The sequence below is a fragment of the Pteropus vampyrus genome, unplaced genomic scaffold, assembly GCF_000151845.1.
Source record: "Pteropus vampyrus isolate Shadow unplaced genomic scaffold, Pvam_2.0 Scaffold140, whole genome shotgun sequence".
Classification (NCBI taxonomy): Eukaryota; Metazoa; Chordata; class Mammalia; order Chiroptera; family Pteropodidae; genus Pteropus; species Pteropus vampyrus.
The window spans coordinates 588,304-616,119 of NW_011888921.1; the positions used below are offsets into that span (position 1 = coordinate 588,304).

The 27,816-nt window shown below is 34.0% G+C and overlaps 1 pseudogene; it reads right to left on the reverse strand.

Annotated features, from left to right (window-relative positions):
• Nucleotides 1–2,857: 2,857 nt before the first annotated feature.
• LOC105297484 lies at nt 2,858–3,755 on the reverse strand (annotated as a pseudogene).
• Between the last annotated feature and the right edge of the window lie 24,061 nt (nt 3,756–27,816).

Here is a 27,816-nt window from a genome sequence, read left to right on the forward strand (position 1 = left end):
TGTTATGCAAAGAACAGCTTCTATAATTTGTGAAGTTTGAATAAAAAAGTAGTATGTAAGGATTTCACTAAGCTCCGTTATTACTAACAATATTAGAGCCAAATCTCACAAGTAAATACAATATATCGATCCAGCAGAAGTAGCTAGTTCTATGAGCGCCAACGTGATTAGTCGATGTGTTAGTAAATTAGACTCGCTATGGTTTCAGATATTATGAACAGAAGTGATTTTCCATTTTCAATCAGATGTCACTGACATGGATTAAAAACAAACAAGGATGAATCAATTCACAGAAAAATCAAGGAAAATATGACTAGAAAAAAATGCCATGAGGTTAATGTTCTATTTAGAGGAGGACTAATTTGATATTTTTTTAGTGTTGAAAGAAATTTTCCAGAAACTTTCTGTTTTAATTTAATAGATTATATACGGTGCAGTGACAAAATTAATTTCAATAATGTCATTAGAAATATATATTATTAATTTTGTCTTTTCCAAATTTTGTCTGTTCCTATCTTAAAATATTTTTTCCAAAAATAAGATTATTTATTAAGATTTTTTTTAAATTCTCATTTTCAAGGATATTTTTCAATAATCATTTCAAAATTATCATTCATTGTACAAGACAGTATTTAGTTTGAGGATGGATATTTCCTTATTAATATTCTATAGTAAGTTTCTCAGGCTTATTGTTTAATAAGTTATAGGCAATATGATTTAGTGATTTGTTAATAACAATTGGGTCTGAATACTGCCTAATTTCTTTTCCTAGCAATGAACTCATTCACTTAAAACCAGACAGATTCCAATTTTTTACACACATTCACCACAAAACTGCATATTTTAGGCTTACCACAAAACAGACAGCAGTAATATTTTAAAAGTAGACATGTACAACCATGAATACGGAGGCCTCAAAATGTCTCTTACAGAAGATTCCTGAAAGTGTGGCAAACTAAGCTAAGCAGATACTTTTATCACGAACTTATAAAAAAAAGAATAGAGAAAAAGAAAAAAAATGTTTAAATTAAAAATATCTTAATTACATAGGTTAACTCAAAAGAAAGTTATCAAGTAAAAAAATCTAAGCCCAAAGGGTAAGTACATTTACATTTTAACTGCTTCCATGGTCGTTGGCACCTACTGTAGGTCTTGGACTCTAGAGTTCTAATATTGGCAAGGCCATAGGAAATGACTCTTCTAAATGTGGAAGCAGAAACTGAAACTGAGTTCCTTCCATGAAATCTAGAGCCTTATACAGCTGTCCTGGCCCTAACAGGAGAGCAGGAGAAATGCTAAACAGAAATCTGGGTAAGCAGCAATATGCTCATCTTCGTCAAAAACTTTTTGTAAAACGAGGAAAAATAAGACTCCTAGTTGAAATCAAAATTCCAGTGAAGATATGAGCCCAGGGTTGTCTTATTCCCAAACTCTTGTTCTTTCTTTGGTTATGCTGGCTCTCTTTTCTCTGAATTGTCTATATATTTATGTAAAGTAATAGAGAGTTTTCCTCTTGAATCTAGAACCAAAGCTTAGGATTCTCTATGCACAAACTATTCCTATTTTTTTTCTTGCAAGTATTTTGTACCATAGATCTCAAAATTATGCAAACTAGTGAATATCATATTAAAGCAGTAAAACTTCTGCCCCCTGCCTCAAAGCTTAAGTGAGAAATGGAATCCCGTTACCCCATGCTGTATGATCCAGAGCAGAATTTCATTAACTTCCTCTCACCCCCGCCCAACCCCCAAATGCATTTGAGCTAAAAAGCATCATTGCAATCACAATGCCTCCCATACTGAAGAAAGGTACATTTTGAAGAAAAATGCTGATGGATATAAATATTGGATTCGGGTATATAAGTTACCTTAAGAACAATCATGATGTTACATACCTGTGTTTTTAAAAATGAACAGTTGAAGACCAACTTGTTTCTTGTGGAATTCTGAAATACTTCTTGTTTGGCCAACATTGCACCACATAAGCAGAGTCATCTGTAAAACTATACGGTCAAGCATCAAACATGTATTAAGTAAGATTATTCATTCTTTTATTGTGCAAGTTTGCATGAACTTCAAAGATGAGAATGTGTGGTGAATGTCATAATACAGTCATTAGCGTTGTAGTTATGTGGATAAAGTTCATTGGAGATAGACACTGAGATTGACTCTAGGCCAGGTAGGCACTGTAAGATGTATGATCCTCTTATCTTTTCCTCAGGTAACTGGTACCCTTTCCACCAGGATTTATCATGAAGTTGATGATTGAAATATTTATCTCAAAATATCACATAAATGTTAAATAAATCCATCTGATTGAGATGTGATAGCACACTATACAGGAATTAACTCTAGAGGAATTTACAAGCTAGGGAAACTTAAAGTAGGGCCCCTGATCAGGAAGAAGTATGGAATAGAATGGTGTTCTCTAAATTATAGTAATTAGAATCACATTTTTATAATTTTCCATATCTATATAACTCTTGAACTATTATTATTATTACTATTATTACTCTATTATTACTATTCTAAATCTACTCACTTTTTAAAAAAATTATTCAATCAACATATTTTTCTTTTTTTCCTCTCAAAATTTATCTAAAAATAAAAAAAAGGCAGGGGAGAAGAAAGACAAAAAAATTTATTGGAAACTTAATGGTTCAAGTGGGGAGAAAGTAGAGGAGCGTGGAGCTGAGGCTTTGAGCCTCTTCAGAGAACGTTCTCATCCTTGAAGTGCCCTCCTTGAGGGAGAGAGCAGAGCTGGGACAGCAGCCAACTCCCAATGTTCAGCTTCTGTCTGGAGAAGAGGGCAGAGTCATAGAGTGTCGGGGAGCTAGAGGTAGGCAGGGCCAAAGGGGTCACAGGAAGTAGTCAACCATGGGCTTTTTGGAGTAGGGATGCCCCTTATCTCTTGAGAAGCGAGGAGCGGCCTCGAAGATGATGAAATCTTTCTGGAGGGGCTCATCTAGCCCCAGGATGGCTGCCACATTCCCACAGCAGTCGCAGTAGTTGGGTGACAAATGCACAATGAGCAGTTTCATTAAAGTGCCACTTGTAACTTTCAGTTGGTGGGCATGGCAGATCATATCAGTCTTGTTGCTTGCATGGAAGTAGGCCATCAGGTGACTGCCAAATAGTAGCCAGATCCACCGAGGCTCATACCTTAACCTGGTGTGTCTTCAGGTCAGACCAGAGCAGGTCACACATTTGCCCATTTGATATCTCTTGCTTTTGGTCAATTGTCTGAATCTGGTCCGGGGTCAGGATGGAGGCGGAGAGGCCCAGGGCAAAAGATCTTGCCATTGATGATGGCCAGCAGGTTGAGGTCATCAAAGATCTCAGGACAGTAGCGTCACATGGTCACCTAGCCCATCAGGTACTCATTAGAGAAGCAGCAGAGCTGGGTGATCTGGCAGCTTTCCTGGTTGTCCAGGATTAGAATGAGAGTGAACCTTAAGTGCCAGCAGCAGAAGGAGAGTTTCAACGCCATAGAAACAGTCCACAGAGTTTCCCATGAAGAGACAGTTGATCTCAGAGATGTCGCCATCCACCCTGAATGGCTCCCCGAGGTCATAGAATTGTCCATGGATGTCATCACATAATGTGACTGACTGATGAGTTTACCTTCTGCACGTTGCTCTCCTCTACTGAGATCTCTCTGGCCTTACCACACAGGGCCGTGTGTTTGCTTTCTCTAATGGTCTTGTAGCGTGGCAGCTGCTGAATCTGCCAGTCCAGGTCACTGATCTTCGCCATGGCCCATCTCTCACCCCTGAGTGGGACAGAGCTGGGGGCACTGCCCCCGTGCATTGCACAGAGTCTCTGCTGCTGTGACTGACTCCAGCTCTTGTATTCTCTGCCTTCCTCCTTCCGTCTTCTTTGGCCCCCTGCCATGCTACTCAATCTTCCATCCTGAATATTTTTCTATTTTTCTAGTTTTTCTAGTCTTCCTCACTCTGCTTCTCTTGATTTCTTTCATTTATTTGTCAGATTTTGAAAAATGACTTCATGTAAATAACAAGAAAACAAAAAGTGCGTAGATGATAAGTAGGTAATAAAGCAATAAAATTAAGGAAGAAAAGAATATAATGGATGAAACTTCATTTTATATTATTGTTTTTTGAATTTAAATGGAGCTTTAGAATTCTTGTGAAAATAAACAATGACATGGAAAATTTCCTTTCATTTAAATTAATGAGTTTGGCCATCTTTTTCAATGAATGTTAAAAATAGAAAGTATGACACATTGTATATACTCTCCTCGTTTTCCTAATTACTAGTTTGCAAAGGAAGAGTGTTTAATAGGTACTCCAAAATTTCAGAGACTTGAAATTAATTCTGTAAAGTAATTTTGTAGTATTATGATTCACTTTTTCAACAGGGCATAAGTGTGTGTATTTGTTTGTCTGTCACGTGTAATCCCCTGGATCGGAAAGTGGCACCTACCGTTTGTTTAGCATGGTCCAAATTCAGTGCCAATAAATGTTGACAAAATGTATGGTAGTCAAAAACAGACTAAATAATTCTGTAATTTCTAATAGTAACACATATTTCACAAACTTTAACTTGCAAATTGGATAGACAGTTCCTGAAAGAGTATTTTTAAAATGACAAAATCATTTATGCAAACTCTAGAAAAGGTGTTAAAAAGCTGAGTTAAGGGAGGGAAAAGGTGAGAACAATTATCTATCTTTAGAGCATAACAAATAATCATGATGTAAATTAAGTTCTTTAGATAGGGAATAAATTAGCACTCAACTTTACATAATAGTTTAAACATGAGCTACCCCCATTACATCAGAAGTAAGAGAAGAACAAATTGCTTAGCTTTGCTGTCTTGGCCAGATCTGGGTGTTCGATGGTGAAAAAGATTGATGGTCGTTAGATCCTAAATTTGTTTTTCCATCTTCCTTTCTCATAATGTCTTCATGGGACAGTATCAATATGTACTGATCTTTCTTCACTACTGTATTTTCTTACTGCTCTGCATTGAGAGGCCTTTATTCTTTGATATGTTATCACACTCCAACAAAAGAACAACCTAAGCAAAGTCTAATAATTCTGCAGTATGTGGTGAAATATGTTTGCTTTAAAGAATTTTTCCTAGTCTATCAGAAAATTTTTCTTACAAAAGAGAAAGTTGCTTCTACCAAGGTGAGTTTGTGTATTTTGTTATATTTTTCTATACAATATGAATTTAAGGAACTTTCTAAAATTGGGAATTTCCTGAATTATGTGTGATTCAGGAAAATAAACAAGATTTGTCTGGTTCAAATGTAAAAGTGCATTTAATTTCAGAGAATTTTGTGACATTTTCAACATGCACATCAAGGATTAGGAGATATATAAGCTAGGAAGCAAATGCCAAAGAGAAAACAATTGTGGTTTGCTAACCATAGGTTTGTATGCTGTTTATACATCTGTAATGCTAGGATTTAAAGCTCTATAAAATCACGAAATGTCCTGAGTTGAATTAATAAGTGTTGTGTGTGGATATAAGGAAGTTGTTTTTAAAGTATCGTCTTGAAAGAAGTTTAGTTTTTAATAATCAGTGACAAAATTACCTCACTCCCTACTAGGTAAACTTTCATTTTAACTAATTTAAAATATTTGCTTTTAACATCTAAAACCAGACTAGATAGCAGGCATCTATACAAGGCAATTAATTCAAAGGCAGAGACATTTATATTTTCAGCAGTGGAATGTTACAGTACCCAAATTTAAGCTGATTTTATAATATTGAATATGTTATACATGCCTGGCTGAACACTCTGGTAAATTAATAAAGTATCTTTCCACTATAGAAATCTATTACTAGGGAGTTGAATTTCCTGTGTAATTCTATACAAACGCCCTTTTTAAATGTTTACTTCTTGCCTTTTTCTTAGAGGATTAAATATATTGTAATCTGATTCTTTCAGAGTATATGAGCCTGCTTTCACTTGTTTCAAACTTTGACATAATAGTTTCTTCATTTAAGCTTTTTTTACAGTAATATGATGCTCATAATAAAAAAAAATCACAGCTGAATTTCTATGCAGCAAAAAACTTCCATTATTATTTAACTCCTAATTTCTTGTTTACTGTTCTAGTTGATCATCCATAGTTTTAATAGTTTATTCTTTTTAATGACTGTATAATCTGCCATCATATAAATATATTACATGTTATTTACCTATTTGTATTTAGTTTTCATAATTTTTTCCAGCTTCACTGATATAATTGTCGTATAACATTGTATAAGATAAAGGTGTACAAAGTATTGATTTGATATGCTTATACATTATAAAATGATTACCACCACAGTCTTAGCTAACAACTCCATGTCTCATGTTTCACGTCTCATATTATCATATCTTTGGGGGTGTGTGTGTGTGGCGAGAACATTTAAGATCTACACTCTGAAATACATAGTACAGAATTGTTAATTATAGTCACCGTGATATAAATTAGGTCCCCAGAGCTTATTCATCTTATAACTGGAAGTTTGTACTCTTTGACCAACATCTCCCATCCCCCTGCATCTCACAGCTCCTAGTAACCACAATTCTATTCTCTGCTTCTATGAATTCACCTTTTTAGATTCCACATATAAATGATATTATAAAATATTTATCTTTCTCTGTCTGACTTATTTCATTAGCATAATGCCTTCCAGGGCCATCTATATTGCTGCACATGGCAGGATTTTCTTTCTCATAGTTGAATAATACTCCACTGTCAGCCTATATACAATGAAATGTTACTCTATATACCACACATTCCGTGAAAAAATTTATATAGCTCACATTTTTATCATTCATCCATCGAATGGTCGGGAAAGTAGAGGATAGAGAAGGAATTACAACTAGACCTTTCATGTCTGACATTTAAAAGTACACTAGAAATTTAGGAGGTTTAACTATTTCCATTCTCCTTATTAGAAAATTTTCATTTAGATTTAGGATTTATGAGCTCTTTCTCTCATTGTATATTTTATCGATCTTAAGTGGCTCACGGTTAAACTTTCTTTAGACATTTGGAATTTCTATTGGACTTCCTACATAATTACTGAGCTGCCTAGTAAATGAAATACTAAGTTGAGAGACTTCTTATAGTAGCTCCAGCATTTTATAAGAAATGGGTATGAAAGTATGGGTTTGAGGACAAATGATATAATTAAATATATAGGAACTCTGGGGAATTTGCTATCTTAGTTGGAGCATTTACAGTATTTCTTTAAAATGTGTTTTGAAGCTATAGCTTTTATCTAATTTTACCACTAAATCATTAATTAATGTTGACTCCTTTTTTGTTACTGTTAAAGGAGAGGATGTTAGTAAAAAGCTTGGATGAGAGGAATGTAGCAGGCACAGAATTTTATGTAACAACAGATTTGGGCCTGAAAAACTAAGAATGCCTGGCATATACTACTTTATACTCAACAGTGCAGTACATTTTATAGAAATGAATAATTATTTTTCATGAGGAGACAAACCAGTTAAATACCTTACCTCCCTCCACCCTTTTTCTCACCATTATCCACTCTCCTTCCTCTCCCCACCATAGATAAAAAAATTTAACATTTGATATATGTCCTTTTGTTTAGGGGCTTTTTAGTAAAATGTATATTACTTTTTCATATGCATGTATTTTAATTTACTCAAATAATATTGCATGTGGATTTATTTACACTTATATATACACATACATATATCATTGTTTCTTTTTTACTCCCCAAATATTTGTGAAACTATAACATATATATACAGAAAAGCAAGCAAAATGTACAACTTGTGGAATATTTACAAAATAAATAGACACATGTTACCAGAATCCAGTTTAAGAAGTATTACATTATTAGCACTCCATTGCTCCCTAATGCCCCCTTCCCAGTCACTTTCTTTCATAAAAGGAACCATCACCATGACTTCCAACACCTAAATTTGTTTTGCCTATTTTGAACTTTACATAGCTGGAATCATATGCTATACACTCTTTTGTGACTGCTAAATGTTATATCTGAGATTCGGCTAGGTGGTTTTATTTAGCAGTCTTTCCTTCTCCTTTCTGCATAGTTTTCTATATTATAAATATACCATACTTTACCCATTCTATCTTTGTTGGACTTTGAGATTTTCTAGGGTGGGCTATTACTAGTAGTCCTTCTTGCACGTAAAATTTGGTAAACATATGCATATATTTCTCCTGGCTATATACTTAGAAGTGTAATTGCCAATGCAGAGTATATGCTATAAAGTTCAGTTTTAGGAGAAACACTGTCAAAGAATTTTCCAATATGGTTTATTGTATTTTGCTCTCATAAAAGTGTGTAAAATTTTCACTTTTGCTAATACCTGGTACTATCTGCTTTTAATTTTATCAATTTTAGTGGCTGTGTAGTAGTATTTCATTATGAAGTTATTTATAGCTTTATTGAGGTATAATTGACATACAATAAAATCACATATCTAAAATATATAATTTGATGATGTTTAACAAATGTATACATCTGCAAAAACTATTACTACAAAGTAATTAATATATCCACCACCCTAAAAGTTTCTTCATACCCCTTCGTAATTGCCCCAGCCTGTCCCTTCTTTTATCCTCCACACTCCAGGGCAACCACTGACATCTTTTTTCTCAAGTACGTAACGTTTCTTTTTTTTCTCTAGTTCCTTATAAGTTTTTCTATTTGTCTCTGGTTTTAAGTCATTTAAGTATGATGTTTCTTGGTGTCTATTTCTTCACATTTCTTGTGGTGGGCTTTGTTGTATTTCTATGAACTATAGCTTTATTATTTTTATCTATTTTGGTGCCATTACTGCTTTAATTTTTTTTTCTGACTTCCCTCTTTCTCTTCTTCTTCAGGGACTTCAGTTACATACATGTTAAGCTGTTTGAACTTGTTCCTCAGCTCACTGATGCTTTACTGTTTTTTTTCCATATTTTTTCTGTGTTTAATTTTACATAGTTTATTCAAGTTTACCCTTCCTTCCGCAACATTTAATATCCCATTAATCCCATCTGGTTTATTTTTCTTCGCTGAAATTTTATTTTTTCTCTCTAGAATTTTAGAATTTCCATTTTGGTCATTTTTATTTTCTGTCTCATCAACATACTCATCTTTTCTTCTATCTTGTTAAACTATGGAATATAGTTATAAAAATTGTTTTAATATATATATATATATATTTTACTAATTCTATCCTCTGAGTATTTTCTGGGACTTTCTGTTGATTAATTTTTCTCCACATTCTGGATAATTTCACTGCTTCTTTGCATAGTTGGTAATTTTTGATTGAATGCTCTATACTGTGAATTTTAACTTGTCAAATGCTGGATATTTTTGTACTTCTATAATTATTTTGAGGGTTTGTTCTGGAACGCAGTTATTAACTTAGAAATAAGTTCAATCCTTTGAAGGGCTTTGTATTAAACTGTGATAGGCATGACCAAAGCAGCCTGTTTTGTAAATGTCTATTGAAGTCTGCTTTTCCTTTAGATTATCTATCTTTTCCTTAGTGATTTTTAAGATATATATTCATTCTATATATGAGTTATTTGTTGAATATATATAGGAAATATCCTCTCCCACTTTGTGACATGCTTTTAACCTCAATCAAAATGTTGTTTCCTGCAAAAGAACATAATAAATATTTCCCTCCCAGAACAGGGCTGTCTGCATTGTAACAGAGAGATAAATAGGATGTCAAATGGATGAAGGTCAAATGGTAGAATTTCCATTACCAGTTTACTATGTCAGAAAGTTTCTGGATCCCTTCCTGCTATCCCTTCAGTCATAGCACGATTACACCATCGCCTTTGCTGTTGGGGGATTGATTGGTCCTGTTACAGAAAAGTAAAGTCAAGCTTTCCCTATGATACATGTTTGCCCAGAATGAGCTCTATAGATACCATTTAAAAATCTCTGGAGATCATTCACCAAGAAAACATCATGAAATAAATGTATAAGTCTTCTTTTTAATTAGAAAAACATACTTTTGAAGATTAATATTTATTGAGAGATGAAAATGCATATAAGAATATTTTCCTAGAACTATGAATCACCTAGTACTTTGGCTTTTCATTAGGAAAAAAAGAAGAAAAAATGAATCTTTCTGCTTCAATTCATCTGAATGGGAACTTGTTACATCAGCTATTTGTGTTTCAAAGAAAAAGGATGAATTAAATAGCTCCAATTTAATCTCTGTAAATGAGGTAATTTCCATTTCTTTGTCCAAATAATTTCTCAATATTCATTATTCACAAATCATAATGATTGGGAATTGACCTTATTTTCCTGACTTTCCATTCTGGATAACATTAATTTATTTATCTTTCCAGAAATAATTGCCGACTATGATACAATACACACTAAACTAGACACTAACTCTCCCCCAAAGGAGTTTATAATCTAAATGGAAGAGATATGAATAAACAGTCAACAAAGACCGGCACAGCCTTTTAACACCAGATGCTGCTGATTTACCTTGTTGGGACTGTTGCCCGGAGGAAGAGACATCTAGGTTGACTTTTCTGTAAGATTTTAAAGTGTTTAAAGTGTCTATTTTAGCATGTAGTAAAGTCAATGGAGTCTCTCTAAGCCAGGGCATAGTTGTCTTTTCCAGGTAAATGAATATTGCAGATCTTTAAGTATGATTGTGTCTGAATTTTATGTAAGGGTGACGGAAAGAGAAAAGGAGGAGGAAAAAGGAAGAAATCTCTACAGAATTAACTAGATTCTTCAGGAAAAAAGCAATATAAAACAGAGGAGTATATTATCACTAGTCATCTTCCTCATCACCATCATCATCATTATCATCATCAAAACTACTATTTATTGTGACTCAGCTCTGTCTTGGGTGACATACATGCACTGGAATCCAGTGTCCATTAAGACCCTATTTAGGTCTTGTTGCCAGTAACTAGCAGAGCAAGGACTGGATTCAAAATCTGTCTCTTAAGGACATGTTCTTTCTTCTTCTTTGGGGTTTCTCAGAGATCAGTGTATATAGAACATTATAATGCAGTAATGAACTGGGAGTAAGGGAATTGTTTAATTGTAGAACTTGAGGGCACGAATACATATGAGATAAAGCTCAGACAAGTTGAGTCTTTTTTATCAAGAAACTAAAAGAGCTGCTAAAAATATTAGATAATTTAAACAAAACTGGTAAAGCTGTACTGTAGAAACTTCTAGTAGCAGGACCAGAGAAAACACCCAGAGATGAAGTGGAAGGGTGGGGGAGGTGGCTGGTGAATGTGCCTGGAAGAATTGCTTACTGCCTTCATTAAATTAGCTAAGCAATGTAAAACCATAGTTATATATATATCTTCCCTCTCTACAGTTTGAAGGGGAGCAGAATATGCCACCCCAAAATATGCTACTTTGGCATAAGGATTATTTGAGCTAAAGGCAACTGAGAATCAACAGGTACAGAAAGAGTTTTCTGCCCTAATTTTTCTTTGAAGAAGGTGCCCAGGAAGGGGAGACCCACTCTTATCGCTGGAGATGAGTCACACTGGGATGAATCTGCACAAACCTTACTAAAATAACCCTTAGCTTCCATGATATTTATCCCTCATATATTTCCTAGTCATTTCCGCACAATTTATTGCCACTAAAAGTCCAAACTCCTCTTTTCTAGTCACTTTACGATTTATTGCCCTTTCTTAAAATGGTATATAAGCCCCTAAGTCTAACAACTTCTTGGAGTTTTTACTTCACTACTGTGAAGCTCTTGTGCACATAAAAAATACTAACATCAATAAAAATTGCACCTTTTTTCCTGTTAATCTTTCATCAGTTTAATTTGCAAGCTCCAGCTACTTAACATAAGAGGGTAGAAGAAAATTATTTTTCCTTCCCATCATTCTGTATCCTAGATTTTTTTCACTCAGGAGGTAAGATAATATGGTGGGGAGTATATCTGGCTAGGAGTTGAGATACTTATTAGTCTTGTCCTGGGCATTAGTTATTTCTGTGACTAAGTTAAAGAACCTTCCTATAAGTCTTTAGGCCTTAATTTACTTAAGAGTGTAATAAAAGTGTTAAACTAGAAGAGGATGACAAATAGGATTCACTTTATGACGAAAGCTTTGTCGAAGAAGATTGAGAAGCCACGTGTAATATGATCAATTACTAATGTCTATAACAGGTACTGGAACAGAGTAATTCCAGTATATGTGCAGAAATATGTTGTCTCTAGAATAAAAGATGGATAAAATCTCTTCTACTTCTAGCCGTCAGTGAATTAGTTAGTAGCCTTTAGTGGGTTGTTGATATAGGCTGAGGAAATTCAACTTGTTCCAAATTCCACTGGAGAAAAAAGTGGGCAGATGTTTGAAGGAATGAAGGCGTTTAGGGGAGAAATGAAATCCCTTTTGAGTCTTGAGTGGTAAGAGCAGTAGCAATCCAAGATGTACCAAGAATGCAGTATTGTGTTTTATTTCATGTTGTCCAAAATTGTGCTTGGCTGCTTTAGATGCCTATAATAATACATAATTAATATCTAGAGTTAGACACCCCCTACCTCTCTTTCATTCAAATGTTCAGGTTAATTGACTCTCCAGGAAAGAAACAGGAGGAATCTATTTAATATTATCGACAACATGGTTTCAACAAACTGATAACGAACATTAAGTTCTCTCAATGTGAAACAAATTGATTTTTTTAAAATATGACAATTTTTATAACATGTTGCATTCAAAGTTTCAGAAACTTGTTCCCACATAATTTAAGTATACTCCCACCTCTTTTTCCCAGATGCAGAAGTAATTTATGTAGAAGCAGACATTAAAATAAGTCACTCAGGGCAGACTCGCTTTCATTTACATAGTGTTCTTTGGGGGGAAAGTAGTAAATCAGTTTTAACCTGTTTGGGCCTGCATCCAAATAATGTACAGTCCTGTTTGAAGAGAATCAGTTTTGAAATTTGTAAAAGAGATCATATGAAATGCATTACTCAATTAAGTAAAGGAATTTATACTTTATTACAGAATATTGTACCATCTGCCGGATGAATATAACTAATTAAATTTGACTTGGTATGTGATTTTAACAAACAGTTGAAAAATGAAAATTCTGCAATGAATTCTTCAGCAGCACCTGAAATGATAGCTACCCACTGGGAGAGATTGCATCCAGCTCTGCTCAGGTTGCAAACAGACTTTCCATTGTCTGGCTGCAGACTGCATAATGTTTGCATTAAAAAGCAGATCAGTTTCAGTAACTACTCATAAGCAACACAGAAAACCCAAATGCAGTGTTTGTCTGCTATTGTCAAAGAACTAACAAGCTAACATAATGAAATCAAAATGGTTGCAAAGCTTCCCTGGCCATAGAACAGTAATGACAACTTCGTTCTTAGGTGCAATACCAAAATCTCTTTTAAAAGAAGCAGCTAAAACAACCCTGTACAAAAATACTCATTATTTGTAATACTGTGATTGAGTTGAAATGCCACAGTTACAAATCAGGCTAAAGCCACAATACTCTTTTTAGTCTTGAATATGAGGCGATCTAACCTAGCTGTCTCTATACATGTTGGTTACATCTGTCAAACGGAAATAGTATTATGTCACTTTGTCAGGAGAGCTGTTAGGGGAACCAAAGACTTAGAATCTGCTTTATACCAAATGTATGAAATTATCAACACGGATGCTAGGCTAGGATAACAAAACGATTAGTTAAAAGAGAAACATTTCCATCAGAAACATGACTACTCAGTGTCAACTACTGAAGCATCATATTTGACTTTTTCACTTTTCACCCAGATGTTCTTATTCTGTGTTGCCTCAGCTTTGGTACTTTATATCAGCCAAACAAATGCATCATTGACTAAGTGCCAACAAGTCAACAAGCTTTAGAGCTCATGAGAACTAAGTCTTTTAAAGATCAGTCATCATTTCTCCAAGGAACTTTGCTAAAATTAATACATTTTAATATTTAAATAATGCTATTTCTTTTTCAAAAATAAAATAATGGTATATTAGGTTCTTAAAGGAAGGAGCATATTAAAGCATTTCTTAATTTGTTCAAACAGTTGAACAGTATTCCTTAATATGAAGAAAGAGATGAGTAAGTGCAGCTAGCTCTGTTATCCATAAATGAAAGAGAATAGTGTTGAGAATCTGTAAAATTTGGTGATAAAGGCTTCTGAGTAGCATATGCTTCCACTTTGGGCTAATGGTGTTTATGAAGCACTCAGCATCATCACTCTTCAGAAGAAACTTGGAGTTGAACAGAAAAGAAAACAGATTTGTCTGAGAAACAGAAGGAGTTGATACCATTAAGACCTATATGAGGAGAGAAGTTTCTCAAGTTTCATTTGTGCAGGAATTAAGAATCCACAGGAAATGAGCATTTTGGAATTAACTAGGTTATTCAAATACTGAGATTATTTTTCTATACCTATTTTTTCATGGTATGAAAATCATGGTTATCTTGGGTGCCTAATAAGACAGCTGAATTCAAAGTAACCTGTTGACATATGGGAATGATAGGAACAAATGCCAAATTGAAATACGCAGAAGGAACATATGAAATAAATCACTGCAGAGCTGAACACATGTAGGCAGAGCTGGCCAAATTGGACTTTGGAAAAACCAAGAAAAACAGAATGAGATAAATGCTTGAGTTTGCAGTTGGGGAATACAGTAATTCTCTTGAGGTCAGAAGAAGCTTCAACATACAAACCTGAGCTATAGAATTCGAAGGTAGCTACAACAAAAGTCCATCTAGACAAGCCATCAAGCCTTATTCTTTAATTGTATATTTATCAAAGACATTTTACAGGATATCCCTGTTAAGCTGACCTGCCTGTTTACAATATGTGTTCACTCAAGAATGGATTTATAAACATATTTTATTTGCCAAGTTTGAAAATCTTGAACATCTTTTATAAATACATTATCCAGGCATTATTTTAAATACTGTTGTCCTGGTGAGATGATTTCTGGCAGGTCTCTGTGGGGTTTCCTGTTTTAGTATCATCTGAGTAGGTGATGACCACACATCAGTCAGGAAGAATGGCGACTTGCACCTGTGCTCATTGGAAAAGCATTCTATCAAATAGGGCACTGGGCCTTCCTTTCAGTAGCTTGTCTGAGGTGGCGCTGGCCTGAGAAGAATCTTGTCGTACTTTTGAAGTTTCCCTTTAAAATTGTTTTGAGCCAATCTATCAACAGGTGTATGCTTTTTCTGCCAGATAGCAGCAATTAAGATATCAACTGTTATTTCCTTGATTTCAGAGGGGGAACAGGAGGCTAAGATGTACTCAAAGCAGTTTAGGTTAGAGGCAGCATCTGGGTTTCTGTAAGAAATGGTTTTATTCAGTTTGGCAGTTGACTTGAGCAAATGGCATCAAGTGACATTTTTCAGGTCACAAAAAGGTAATGTGAAACAGAACCTTAGAAAGAACTGTCATTAAGACCCACCATCCCCACAGTGACAGGATACAGCCAGTCCCCTCACTGATTAAGAAGCGATTTTGAATTTAAATGATAGAGATGTTTTAAGCTAGTTCCTAAGAGACAGATCTTTGGTGTACATGTTTAATTTTAGAAAAAAATGCATTTTTTTAAAAAAAATTTTTTAAAATTTTTTTAAAAAAAATTTTTTTAAATTTTTTTCTAAAATTGTTGATACAATTCTGCTTTTCTTTCCTTAATTTGATGTGTCTTACCCGGTACCATTTAGGAAATGCTATCAGCTGTTATACTGCCCTGACCCATACTATTTGGTTCTTTAAAAGCAGAAACTTAGACAGTAATATTGCTATTATTAATAATTATAACTATTATTTATGAAGTACTTACTGTGTGCCTGGCATTGTTCCAAGCACTTTATCTATATTATCTCATTTAATCCTCACAAAAACCACTATAAGAAGGTACTATTATTATTTTCATCGTACAGATAAGGAAACTGATGCATAGAATGTATATATTTAATATTAAGAGTATTCCTATTCATCTTTCTAACTTCAGCTAATATATTTTCTAGCACAGAAGTAGTTATATGGTAGGATTAGGTTGTAACTTGCCTCTGGTATCCTGCTTTCAGTCCATGCCTTGGATTATAACCTAGTGATTTTAAAAACTTGTTTTGAATCAATTTTTTCAAGATGCAATAATACCTTTAACCCCTGGCAAAAGTAATTCCTGTTATTCAAATCTAATAAAGATGTATGATGTTAACATATTTCTTAGCATTCACTCTCAAAATTAATCAAGTATATCATACTTTGAACACCGATTGATTGATTGATTGATCACTTATTTTTTCATTAGCTCAACAATTATTCATTGAGTGGTGAAAACCAAAATGTGGGAGTCTAGTCCTCACTTTAAATCCAGTTTCTGCCACTTATGTATGTAGTCTGAGGCAGGACCCTCTAGCCAAAAGTACTGGTTCTTTGGAATCAGCAGACCTCGGTTCTTAATTGCATGGCCTTGGATAAATTCTCTGAGCCTGTAAAAATCACAGTATTATTGGAAGAGAATTAACACAAGCAGAGTACCTGGCATTTGGCTGAACACAGAATGTACATATAGAATTACACCTATTGGTCATATAACCTTTCCAAGAGAAAATATCTGTTGTGTCAATGTGGATGCACATTGATTCCCAGAGAAAAGCAGATGCAATGTGGCCAGGATTCAGGGGTCCACACTGCCCCACCGCCAACTCTGTACTTCTGTTCTAGGGGCCACTCCATCTTGAAGGGCCAGAGCTAGAAGTGAACAAATACTGGGGAAGGTATGAAATAGAAGAATATGGCCCAGTACTTCTTCTGACTGGCCTATCTTCTCATCTTTTTTTCAACTTTAAAATAGATAGCACATATTTCTTTCCACAAAGCAGTTGTGTGAGGCATTTATGGATGGTTTAATACAACTCTAAATGTAAAGTGATCCTCAAGGATCACTCACATGGATGTGATTGATCATGAAGGTAATCATTTACAAGTACGGATGTAGAATTATTAGTGCTTCTTATCTGAAGAGAGCCAGGTAGCTGAAAAGCTAGCCACAAATAGTCACAAGTACAAAGGTAGAAGAAGTTTTAAGGAAAAAAAAAAAAATGAGATCCTGCCCTTTCTTAATGGTCTGTGCTTTGGAAGACATGCAATTGATCAAAATGAAAGCTTAATTTCTCTCTCACTTTAGAAATACTGTTTTACTCTGTATATGTACTTTATTCAACAATAGTTTTTCCTCATTGTCCTAAGCTGTTAAGTCTTTGGGGAATGGGACAGGGATTAGACCAGAAGCAACAATGAAAGCTAAAAAGACAGCTACAGCATCTCCAGGTTCAGAAGTAAGAGGGAGTATGAGAGAAAAGAGTCGCCACTTGATAAGATAGAGGGAGTACACAGTGTTCTCAGGGGAGATCCAGGTTTTAGTTAGAGCCAGAATGTGAAGGGAAATTACAGCAAAAAAGTCAAGGATATGAGCTATTTGCTGGTAACTGCTTGTGACATCTGGAGGGTCCAGTGGAAAGGTTATAAGACTTAGGAAGGGTTGGAAGATGGGTTAGAAAATGGGATATAAAGAGATATAAACTATAAGAGATGTGGAATAACCCGGAAGTCCTGGGATTTTTATAGTGGCCAATATAAACAGGATAAAAGGCATAATGAGATTGGTCCCCAGGTTCTTAAGGTAGATGGGGGTAATATAAATGGTGGGGGAAGGCTTGGAAAAAGGAAGGAGACCTTATAAAGGTGAGACAGTCTGTGAAAATCATACAGGATTCAAGGTCCTCCTCAGATTGCTAATGTCTTTTATGTGCTTATTTACTTATTTAAAATTTTTGCTTTATTGTTTCCAATAACTCTGTTTCAGGGCTCACATGTCGTTTAGTTGTTGCAATTTAAATAAGAGTTATTCTTATCAGAGATGGGACAAAGTTCAGTTCTGTCTCGCTGAATTTAGGACTGGAGCCCAGGCAGTGAGTCCCCAGGCACAGGGCAACTCCATTTTTTTTCACTCTAACCAGAAATTTCCTTGTTCTGAATTCAGTCTTATACCTTGAACAGCAGCAGCAGCATTGGTTGGGCACTCTTCTCTGGCTGTAATCCACCAGCCCTGGGGGCTTGTAGGGGAGGAAGAGGAGGAATGACTTCGAGTGTCCTCTGGCCAAATAGCCTTTAATGTACTAGCTGATTCCCCTGTCTGAAATGCTCTCCTCTTGACTTCCTTTCTCTTCTCTCAGTTAAATACAGCTCAAGGGTCACTTTACCAGGGACACTCTCCCTTCCTCCCTAGCCTTGACCTCCTAGTTTTATGCTCTCCTGCAAACTTATTCCTCCTAGTTTTATGCTCTCCTGCAAACTTATTCTTTTCCTTTAGAGCATTTACCTCAATTTGTAATTGCATCCTCATTATCATGATTATTTGATTTATGACTACATTCCCACAAGCCAATAAACTTCATGAGAGCAGAAATGATGTCTCTTTATCACATTATCTCCAACATTCTGTGCAGTGCCTGTCTTGTACACAATGAATACATGACTGAATGAATGAATGAAGAGCAGATGATGCTGAGGACAATTTCCCATGAAGACAAGCAGTTAATAAATTAAAACAAATAAACAAACAAAAAACAAGGGAGTGGTCTTGAGAATAGCTTAGAATTCTCACTGCCTATGTTGTGTAGCATTCCAAGACAAAGCACTCTTTCTTTCAATTGCTATCCTATTTTTAACTTCTGTGTCAAATTTCTAACCTGATACTTGGGGGTGGGAAAGTATAAACTAATAAAAACTTAAAAGCTGTTCTAGATAAGTGATAGAAATATAGATGGAAATTATATATATTTATAAGTGTATATATATACATACATATATATAAAATTTCAGACTTTTACATGGAAAAATCACAGGGTTTTAACTCAGCAAAATATTTTAGAAACTGCTGAATTAACTTTATTGATATGATTGATTACAGATGGTGACACAGACAAATACAAGTCATAGTATTTCAAGGTTAAGTACCACTGTGTTTCAATTAAACTGTGGAATGAAAGAGCAGAACATCCTCCTTTGAATTCTCTGAAGTATCAAGTCTCATCTACCCTAAACAGCTTTCTCTATGAGACAGCCTTGCTGAGAGAATGCTTCGCAAGGGTTTAGGTGAATGGTTTACGATAAGGCAGTAGTGAAAACACGGAATATATTGATTAATCCATAGTGTTGAACAACTATTTTTACTAAACTGATTCCTAGTCTCTGTCAGTGCTATAGTTTGCTCGCCAAACCCACTTTGGTTTTACACACGCCCCACCCCCATCTCCTTCCATTCTCCTAATCTGACATTCTATAATGTCATCTTTATTAGCTTGTTGATAATGTTGTACTGCTAACTAAATGGCACTTTTGCCCATTTCTGTCAGAGTCCAATCAGTATGGTTAGGCTGATATTTAAAGATCATAATCATATGTTAGCAGTGAATAATTTTAACATATTAATTTTTTATTCCTCTGGTTGCAAGGCCCTGAAGAAACTAATGACAGTAGCCTTCATTAATTTTACATTTCTCTTAGTTGAGATCATTAGTACTACACTGGTGTTAAACTGTCACTTCTGACATTTTCTTTGCAATTAAAGTCAGTTTATCTTATATTTGTAATTTTTTTTGAAAGAAAATAATTAGAAAGTGAGCACTCTTGTTCATTCAGTTTCCCCATTAGGAAATAGTCATTTTTATGTTAAAAATATTCTTAATTATTGTAGTAGAAGCTTTGCAAAATCAATTGACATATCAAATCAATGTTTATAACAAATATTACATATTGTCATAAACTTTGATGTCATCATTCTATCTTAACACCCTGTCAGAGAAATTTTAAATGAAAATCTTAGATAGTTCAGTTTTTAGGACACTAAAATTCTTTCAAAACAGCCTTTATCCTGAGGAAAGTTCATCCATTTCTAGACATTTTCCACAGTCAGCAGTCAATAGTAAGATACACACACAGATATACATACACACACTTACGTATATACCCATACACATATATAAACATATATATAATAAAGATTATAAAATTTTTTGAACTTGGAGGATGCAATATAGGCAGAGAGAGAAAGTATAATTGAAATCATAATTTAAAAATATTGGGGGAAAATAATGACTTAAATATGGTAAACAAGGGGTTAATATATTTAATATACAAATAGTTTATATTAATGAGAAAAATACCAATATGCTAATAAAAAATATTGTGGGCAGAGGAAACAAAGAACTCAACAGTTCAAGGAAGTAATACATACATGAAAAATAATATTTCAATAATAATAAAAAATGCAAATTATAATATCAAAAAAATTTCCCTAGCAAAAATAAAGATATATAATTTTTTTTAAAAAAGTAAGAAGTTTGGGTCAAAATGACACACTAAGTTTAAATTTGGAGTTGTTACTACAAACACAGAGCAGCATTAGAGTAAATCTAAAAAGAGAGAAGCAGTATTAAAAAAAGATAAACCCATGTATCTCTAGAAAAAAGGCAAAATTTTTAAAAAGTCATAACAAACCACTGTAAACTTTATGCTATGTACCCTTCAAAGAGAGAGACAATTTCCCAATAAAATTAAAAAGTGTAAAATTAATGTAAGAAGAAATTTTTAAAAACTTTAAAGATAACCATTAAATACACTTACTCATCAATCAAAAGTTTCTCTCTAATAGAGTCACTTATATATGAAAACTTACATGACCAAATGAAGAAATGATGAACTATTCAATAAGTGGTATTTGGTAATTTGTTATTTATATAGAAAAAGAATATTACCTCATTTCATAAACAGAAGGCAATTCCAATAGGAATAAAGATCTAAATCAAGAAAAATTTAAATATTTTTATGAAAACATATAAATATAAAAGATTTGTAATTATGAGAAAAAGCCCAAATAATAAAAATAACTTTGAATACATTAAAATTAAATTTTTCTGTATCAAAATAATATTATAATCAAAGCAAAATGATGATCTTGGGGATAAGTTAAACAAAATACTTATAACTAACCAATATATTGTATCTAAATTATAGAAAGTATTCTCTCATTATAGACTTCTATTACTGGCAATATGACAAACCAGAGACCTTGAAAGCCTCTTGGTATAAACATGTAAAAATGTTTGATAAAATACTTACAAGTGAATAAACAAACTGTGAGATAATAATAAAATGTGCCAGTTCCAGGATCAAAATAACATCAGAACTGCAGAGAGATAGAGAGGCTCTAACACTTCTGGATATACTGGTCTTCCAGAGCAAAGCATGCCAAGGGCAAAGCCATGGACTAAGTATCAGGAGCCATGTTGGAAACTGTCCTGCCAAGAACTGCTACACCTTCGCTGAAGTGAGCTAAAACACTAAACTGTAAGGAAAATTGTCCCTCTCATCCCTGACTCTAGGAAGAGATTTAAAATGTCTCTTGATCTATTGTGGGACCACTGGCTGGCCTTACAGGAGTATGGTGCCTGAATGAAAATACAGTTTGCATAATTTAAAATACATTTATCCAAAACTATATAATTTAAAGTGATCCAGGTCTGAAGTTCCCTTCAATACATTGTACAAGCAAATGCAATTTATCTCTGGAGAAAGCATTGTTCAATTTATTCCTCAAAATTTTTTTTGCTTAAAACTAACTTGAGAAACAGATTTTCCAGTACTGAAATTATTGGTTATACTATACAAAATAATTATGCTGAATATATATAATAAAATAAAGGATGGAAACAAAAATATGAGCAGTGAGAAATTTTAAAAATAAGCAGAAAATTTTGTAAAGAAACAATAAAAATTCTAGAAATAAAAACATGTAATTAACTAAAATAAGAAACACAGTTGAAGGGTTAAGCATAACTAAAGAGAAAATTAGTTAACTGTATCATAATCACAAGCAGTTACTAAGAATGCAACACAGAAATAAAATAAGGGAAATATGAAAAAGATTTATCAACATGTAAGAAGGACTGATTGATAGGAACATAAGAAACAAATAAAGAGATGAGGAAAAAAGATATTTGAAAGGAAAATTGTGAAAATTTTATTCAGAATTGGTAAAAGGCATGCACCCTTAGATTTGAGAAGGGCTCAAAATTTCAAGCAATATATATAAATAGAAATTCATATCTGTAAATATCATATTGAAAGTACAATACATCAAAAACAAATAACAGCACTCAAAAGAAGACAGAGAGAAAAGAGGTTTTTAAAAAACAATCACCAGTTGGATCGGTAGCTAATTTCTCAGTAGCAAAGAAGCCAGAGGGCACTAGAATGGCATCTTAAAAGTCTTGAAATAGAATAGAAAACCCAGAATTTAATGCTTAGCAACTCTCTTTTTCAATAGTAAATGAAATATAAAGACATTTCAAATGCACAAGAAACAAGAAGTATCTATGACCAAAATATAGATCTGAATGATTTTTCCGTCCCAGAAGAAATTTCTGAGAACTAACTGAAGAAAGTGTTAAACATGTGGGTAAATCTAAACAAAGATGAATGTGCAAAGCAATAATAATTGTGTTTAATTTAAATGGCATTAAATGTCATTAAAATTAAGCAAACATATTAGATACTAACTATATTAAATCAGGAAGGGGGTGATTATAACTAAGGTGTTTTAGAGACCTTATATCATTTAGAATAAGAGTAAGTAGACTAGTCTTTGTCAGGTATGCATGTCAACATTTCTATTGTGAGAATTAGAAAAAGAGATAAAGAGGACAAAACTTTTAAATGAATGGGGGCTGGTAAAATGAATAAAAACAAAGAGATAGAAATATCCTCAATTTATTGAAATGAAGGAAAAGAGAGAGAAAGCAAGAAGACAAGGACAAATTTGAATAATATTCTCATGGTAAATATATAATTGTTCAACACACTTCTCAGCAGTTTGCTCATTTATTTCTCATAACAGTTCTACAGTCCTAAGAGGTAGGTTTTGTTATTATCCTCATCTACATTTTACAACTGATAATCTGAATGATAAAAATTATCACTTTTTTTTTTAATTTAGCTAAAGTACTTATAGGAAACATAATAGCCTTAAGTATATGGTTTTCTAAACCGTGATAAGAAACACATACTATAAAATTTACCATTTTTTAACCTGTTTTGAGTATACAGTTCAGTAATGTTAAGTATATTCACATTATTGTGAAACAGATCTCCAAACTTTTTCATCATAAAAAACTAAAACTCTATACCCATTAAACAACAACTCTTTTTCAAACTCTCTCCCAAACCTCTGGTAACTACCATTCTATATTATGGTTTCATGAATTTGACTGTATCAGATATTTCATATAAGTGGAATCACAAAATACTAGCCTTTTTTGTGACCAGCTTATTTCCATTTAGCATAATGTCCTCAAGAGTCATCCATTTTAAGGAAGACTAGTATTCCATTGTATGTATATATCATATTTTGTTTATTCATTCATCCATAGATGGACATCTGGGCTACTTCCGCATCTTTGCTAATGTTCATAGTGCTGCTGTGACCATGGATATGCAGACATCACTGCAAGACCCTGCTTTCAATTCTTTTGGATTTATATCTAGAAGTGGGATTGCTAGATCATGTGGTAGTTTTATTTTTAAATTTTTGAGAAACCTCCATGTTGTTTTTCATAGTGGCTGCACCATTTTACAATCTCACCAATGGTACACAAAGATCCAGTTTCTCTACATCCCGCCACTTGTTATTTTCTGTTTTTTTGTTCATCCTTACAGGTGTGAGACATTTCATCGTGGTTTTAACTTGCAGTTCTCTGATGATTACTGATGTTGAGCCTCTTTTCATGTGCCTATTGTCCATTTGTATATCTTGTTTGGAAAAAAATATATATTTAGCCCTTTGCCCATTTTTTGATATGATGATGGTGATGATGATGATGATGTATGAGTTCTTTATATATTAACCCCTTGTAAGATATATGGTTTGCAAATATTTTTTTACCATTCCATATGTTGCCTTTTTATTTTGTTGTGTTTCTTTTGCTATACAGAAGCTTTTTAGTATGATGTAGTCCCATGTGTTTATTTTTGCTTTTGTTGCTTTTGCTTTTGGTGTCATTGACAAGAAATCATTGACAAATCACACAATCATTTTTTCCAAAAGGCTGAACGTTGAGGAGCTATGTGTTCAACATAAGAAGTTTAAAAAAGAAAAATGGAGTAAACCCAAAGGAAAGTTAAAGGAAAGTTAAAAAGAGAAAAGTAATTAATCAGAAGACAAAATATAATGCAGATTAACAAATATTGAAATTGATTGTCTGAAAAGACTAATAAAATGTACAAGTCTCCACCAAATGTAATTAAGAAATAAAGAGAGGGGCACCAAAATGAACAATATTGATAATGAAAAAGAGACATATCAAATACAGCAGAATCTAGATTAGAATGGTTTAAAGTGAAAGGAGTGTTGCACACTGTAACTCTAACTGAACTGAGAACCATATTCCTATTGGCTCTTTGAAAGTAAAATGGCCTATGGTTGAGAGCAAATATTCTTACCTTGCTTTGAATTCCAGTCTTATCACTTACTATCTTTGTGTGGATCATTTAACTTCTCTATGCCTCAGTTTTCTCATCTCTAAATGGAGATAATAGTAGTAACTTACTCATAGGGTTAAGTTAATTAAAACAAATTAATGAATATAGTTACCTGTCCTTCACATAGGGTGTTCTAAGTAGGTTAATACTACTAGAGTATTAATTTGGGATAACTCTAGAGGAGGAATATCCTTGTGACTCTTCTTTCTGCTGTTGCGCTTTTCTGAGCTTTTCAATGCTTATTAACAGGTCCAAGTAAAGCATAACAAAAGGGAAAGCAGTAGAAAATAAAAATCAGAAGTTACTTTATATCAGTGCTTGTTAGAGTGCTTGGAGGAGAAAAAGGTAGAACTTAATAAGTGAAGTAAAGTAATTTAGAAATGTATATCTCTGCATTGCATACCTCATTAAGATTTGACTGTAGTGGGGCTAAATTTATATAGCAATTAAATATAAACCATTTCCCAGTTTAAATCATGCACTTAAGTCAAGTTTTAGTTTTAAAAAATCAAATCAATTTAATAAATTGTGTTGAGTTCTTTTGGTGCGATCCAACATATTTTATTTTAATAACTGCCTTAGTAGTTGGTGTCCTTGCCAGAGAGTAAAGTCCTTGAGGGCGTGACTGTGTTTTGTTCAATATCATGTTGCTGTTTCCACCACACAGTGTGTCATGCAGTAGTCCATCATAAGTATTTGGTCAATGAATAAAATAATTATTAATAATAGATTTATGCAGCATCATAGCAAATGCCCAGTAATTTTCTTCCTATACTTCTTTTATACACTTATTCTAATCATGTTTGTTTTACTTCTAATTTTTATCAACATCTCCCACTTGCCATTTTATCCTTGCTTATGGGAAACAATGTATCACAGAAGTTAAAAGCACTGGGTTGAATTCTGGCTTTGGTACTTACCTCCCAAATCATTTTGGGCAAGCTAGTTAACTCTGAGGCCCCTTTTCTTCATCAATAAAACTGGTGTGGATCTTTAGGAATAGTAATAAGATTGAACTTGCTTCCAATCCTGACTCCAGCACTTCTTAGCTTAGGAAAAGTCAACAGTGAAATTTTAAATAACATTAGCTTCTTCAAGTGTTATCTTTATACACTGTAAGACTTATACAACCTTATGAGATAGGTATTACCATTATTCCCAATTTACAGATGAAGTAACTAAAGCCAAGAGACCTTCAGTCTGCCACCCATAGATCTATTTTGTCCTGCCTTATCTCCTTAAAGGTTAGAAACTAAAGCTTGCCCCATAAATTCTTGGTTTGGCTCCCCAAACTCATCTTGCTGCATCGACATTGACAAGTAGACAGTGGTGTTCCATCTTGTACCTAGAAAATGGGTGGTAAAGAGGAGAATTCTGATCCTTGGCTCAGCCTTCATGGATGCATCAGCTGACTGTCTTTGGAGGTAAGCTCTCAGTTCTGGAATTAACTTCTGGAATTTCCCAGTTTCCTCACATAGTTACAAACTTCTGTGGAAACCATACGACTTTATTATAAAGTCACCTGAATAGTGGGTTTTTGGGAAGTTTACTGATTCAAACAGCTAAAACAATATAAAGTTTCACATAAACAACTTGGAAATCTCCAGGCAATTGTTTTAGATTTCCAACTGTACTTTGAGCCATTTCTCATAGACCAGCATTAAATTTAGGCTGCTAAGTTTCATTTCCAGTTAGGTTGTAGAAAATCACAAGAGATTGTTGCTCCCACTCTAACAACAAAAAAAAGCCCAGTAAGTTATACTATCATAGTTTTGCAAAACTCATCAGAGAGCTAAGAAAGACATGAGATTATTTTTTTTGTAGAAGAGAGAAGCCTATGTGCATGGTGTGAGAAGGAGCAAATCTGACACAGATTGTGGGGAAAGAAAAACTGGGCAAATTTTAAACTTTTCTTGGCCACATATGTACTGGCAAGATAGATTTGAATCCAAAGAAGCAAGAAGCACAGCATCAATCTGTACCTATCTCTCTATTCTGTCCCTTGTTGCCTTTACCCAGTGCTTGATGGCAGCATATTGAAAGCTAAGGGAAGAATAGGAAGGCTTAGAAAATACCTGCACATTGCATGGAACATTTACCAAATGACAGACAGTATTCTGACAAAGTCTTTGAGCAGGGTATTAGAGCTTAGAAAAATTCCCCAAAATGCACACAGCTATTACGGATTGCTTGGCAGCCACCATCAAAATATAAAGGCAGGACAGGAAAACTAAGAGAGATCCCTCCAGAGTAGGGCCTTCTCTTGGTAAATGGCAGGGGTCCACCACCTGCTAGGGCAGGCAGGAGAAATGAGATGGATTCCCATCTTCATCTTTGAGGTGCACTGGGCCTTTACCAAGTGGTACATGGCAAACCACAGGTCTCCTGAGGTGCAAAAAGTAAGTGCCAAGGGTTAGGGATAGGGGCAAAGGTGCAAAAAACAAACAAACAAACAAACAAACAAACAAACAAACCTCCCTAGACACTAAGTTTTCTGCCAGACTATAAAGGAAGAAGAGCTCGCTCACAGGTCAGAAAGATGATAACTGGGCTGTAAAATACAGAGTGGTCTCCAGACTCTTGCTGATGCATAGATCTCAAACCCTGCAGAACCCCTCAAAACTTTTGAACCCAGAGATAAACGAAATCTAAGTAAAGCCTTAACAAAACCAGGACCAACATAACTAATGATTAGATTGCCTGAACTCCCCATGATAATACCTGACAGAAGGAAGAAACATGCCATTTTCTATAGGTTAATATTATGTACTTCAGTCTCCAGTGTTCATTTACATACAAAGTCTAGATACAATGAAAAAAAATTATAAGGCACCAAAAGTAGCAGAAAACATGACTCAATAGAAGAAAAAATCAATAGAGGCAAACTGTAGATAACCCAGATATTGGAATTAACAGAGAGAAGCTGTAGTGTAACTGCAATGAATATGTGAGAAAATCTCATAAAAAAGATGAACGATATGGGTGAATAAATTGGGAATTTTAGCAAAGAAATGGAATCTACAAAAATAAACCCAAATAGAAATTCTAATACTGAGGAATTACAATACCCAAATTGAATATTCCACTGGATATGCTTACCAGAAGATTGAATACAACAGAAAAATAGATTAGTAAATTTGAAAGAGGTTAATGGAAATGTTCTACATTGAAACTAAAAAAGAAAATGAGAAAAAATTTAAAAAATCATCTAAGTCCTCTGGGCCATATCAAACACTTTAACGATGTAT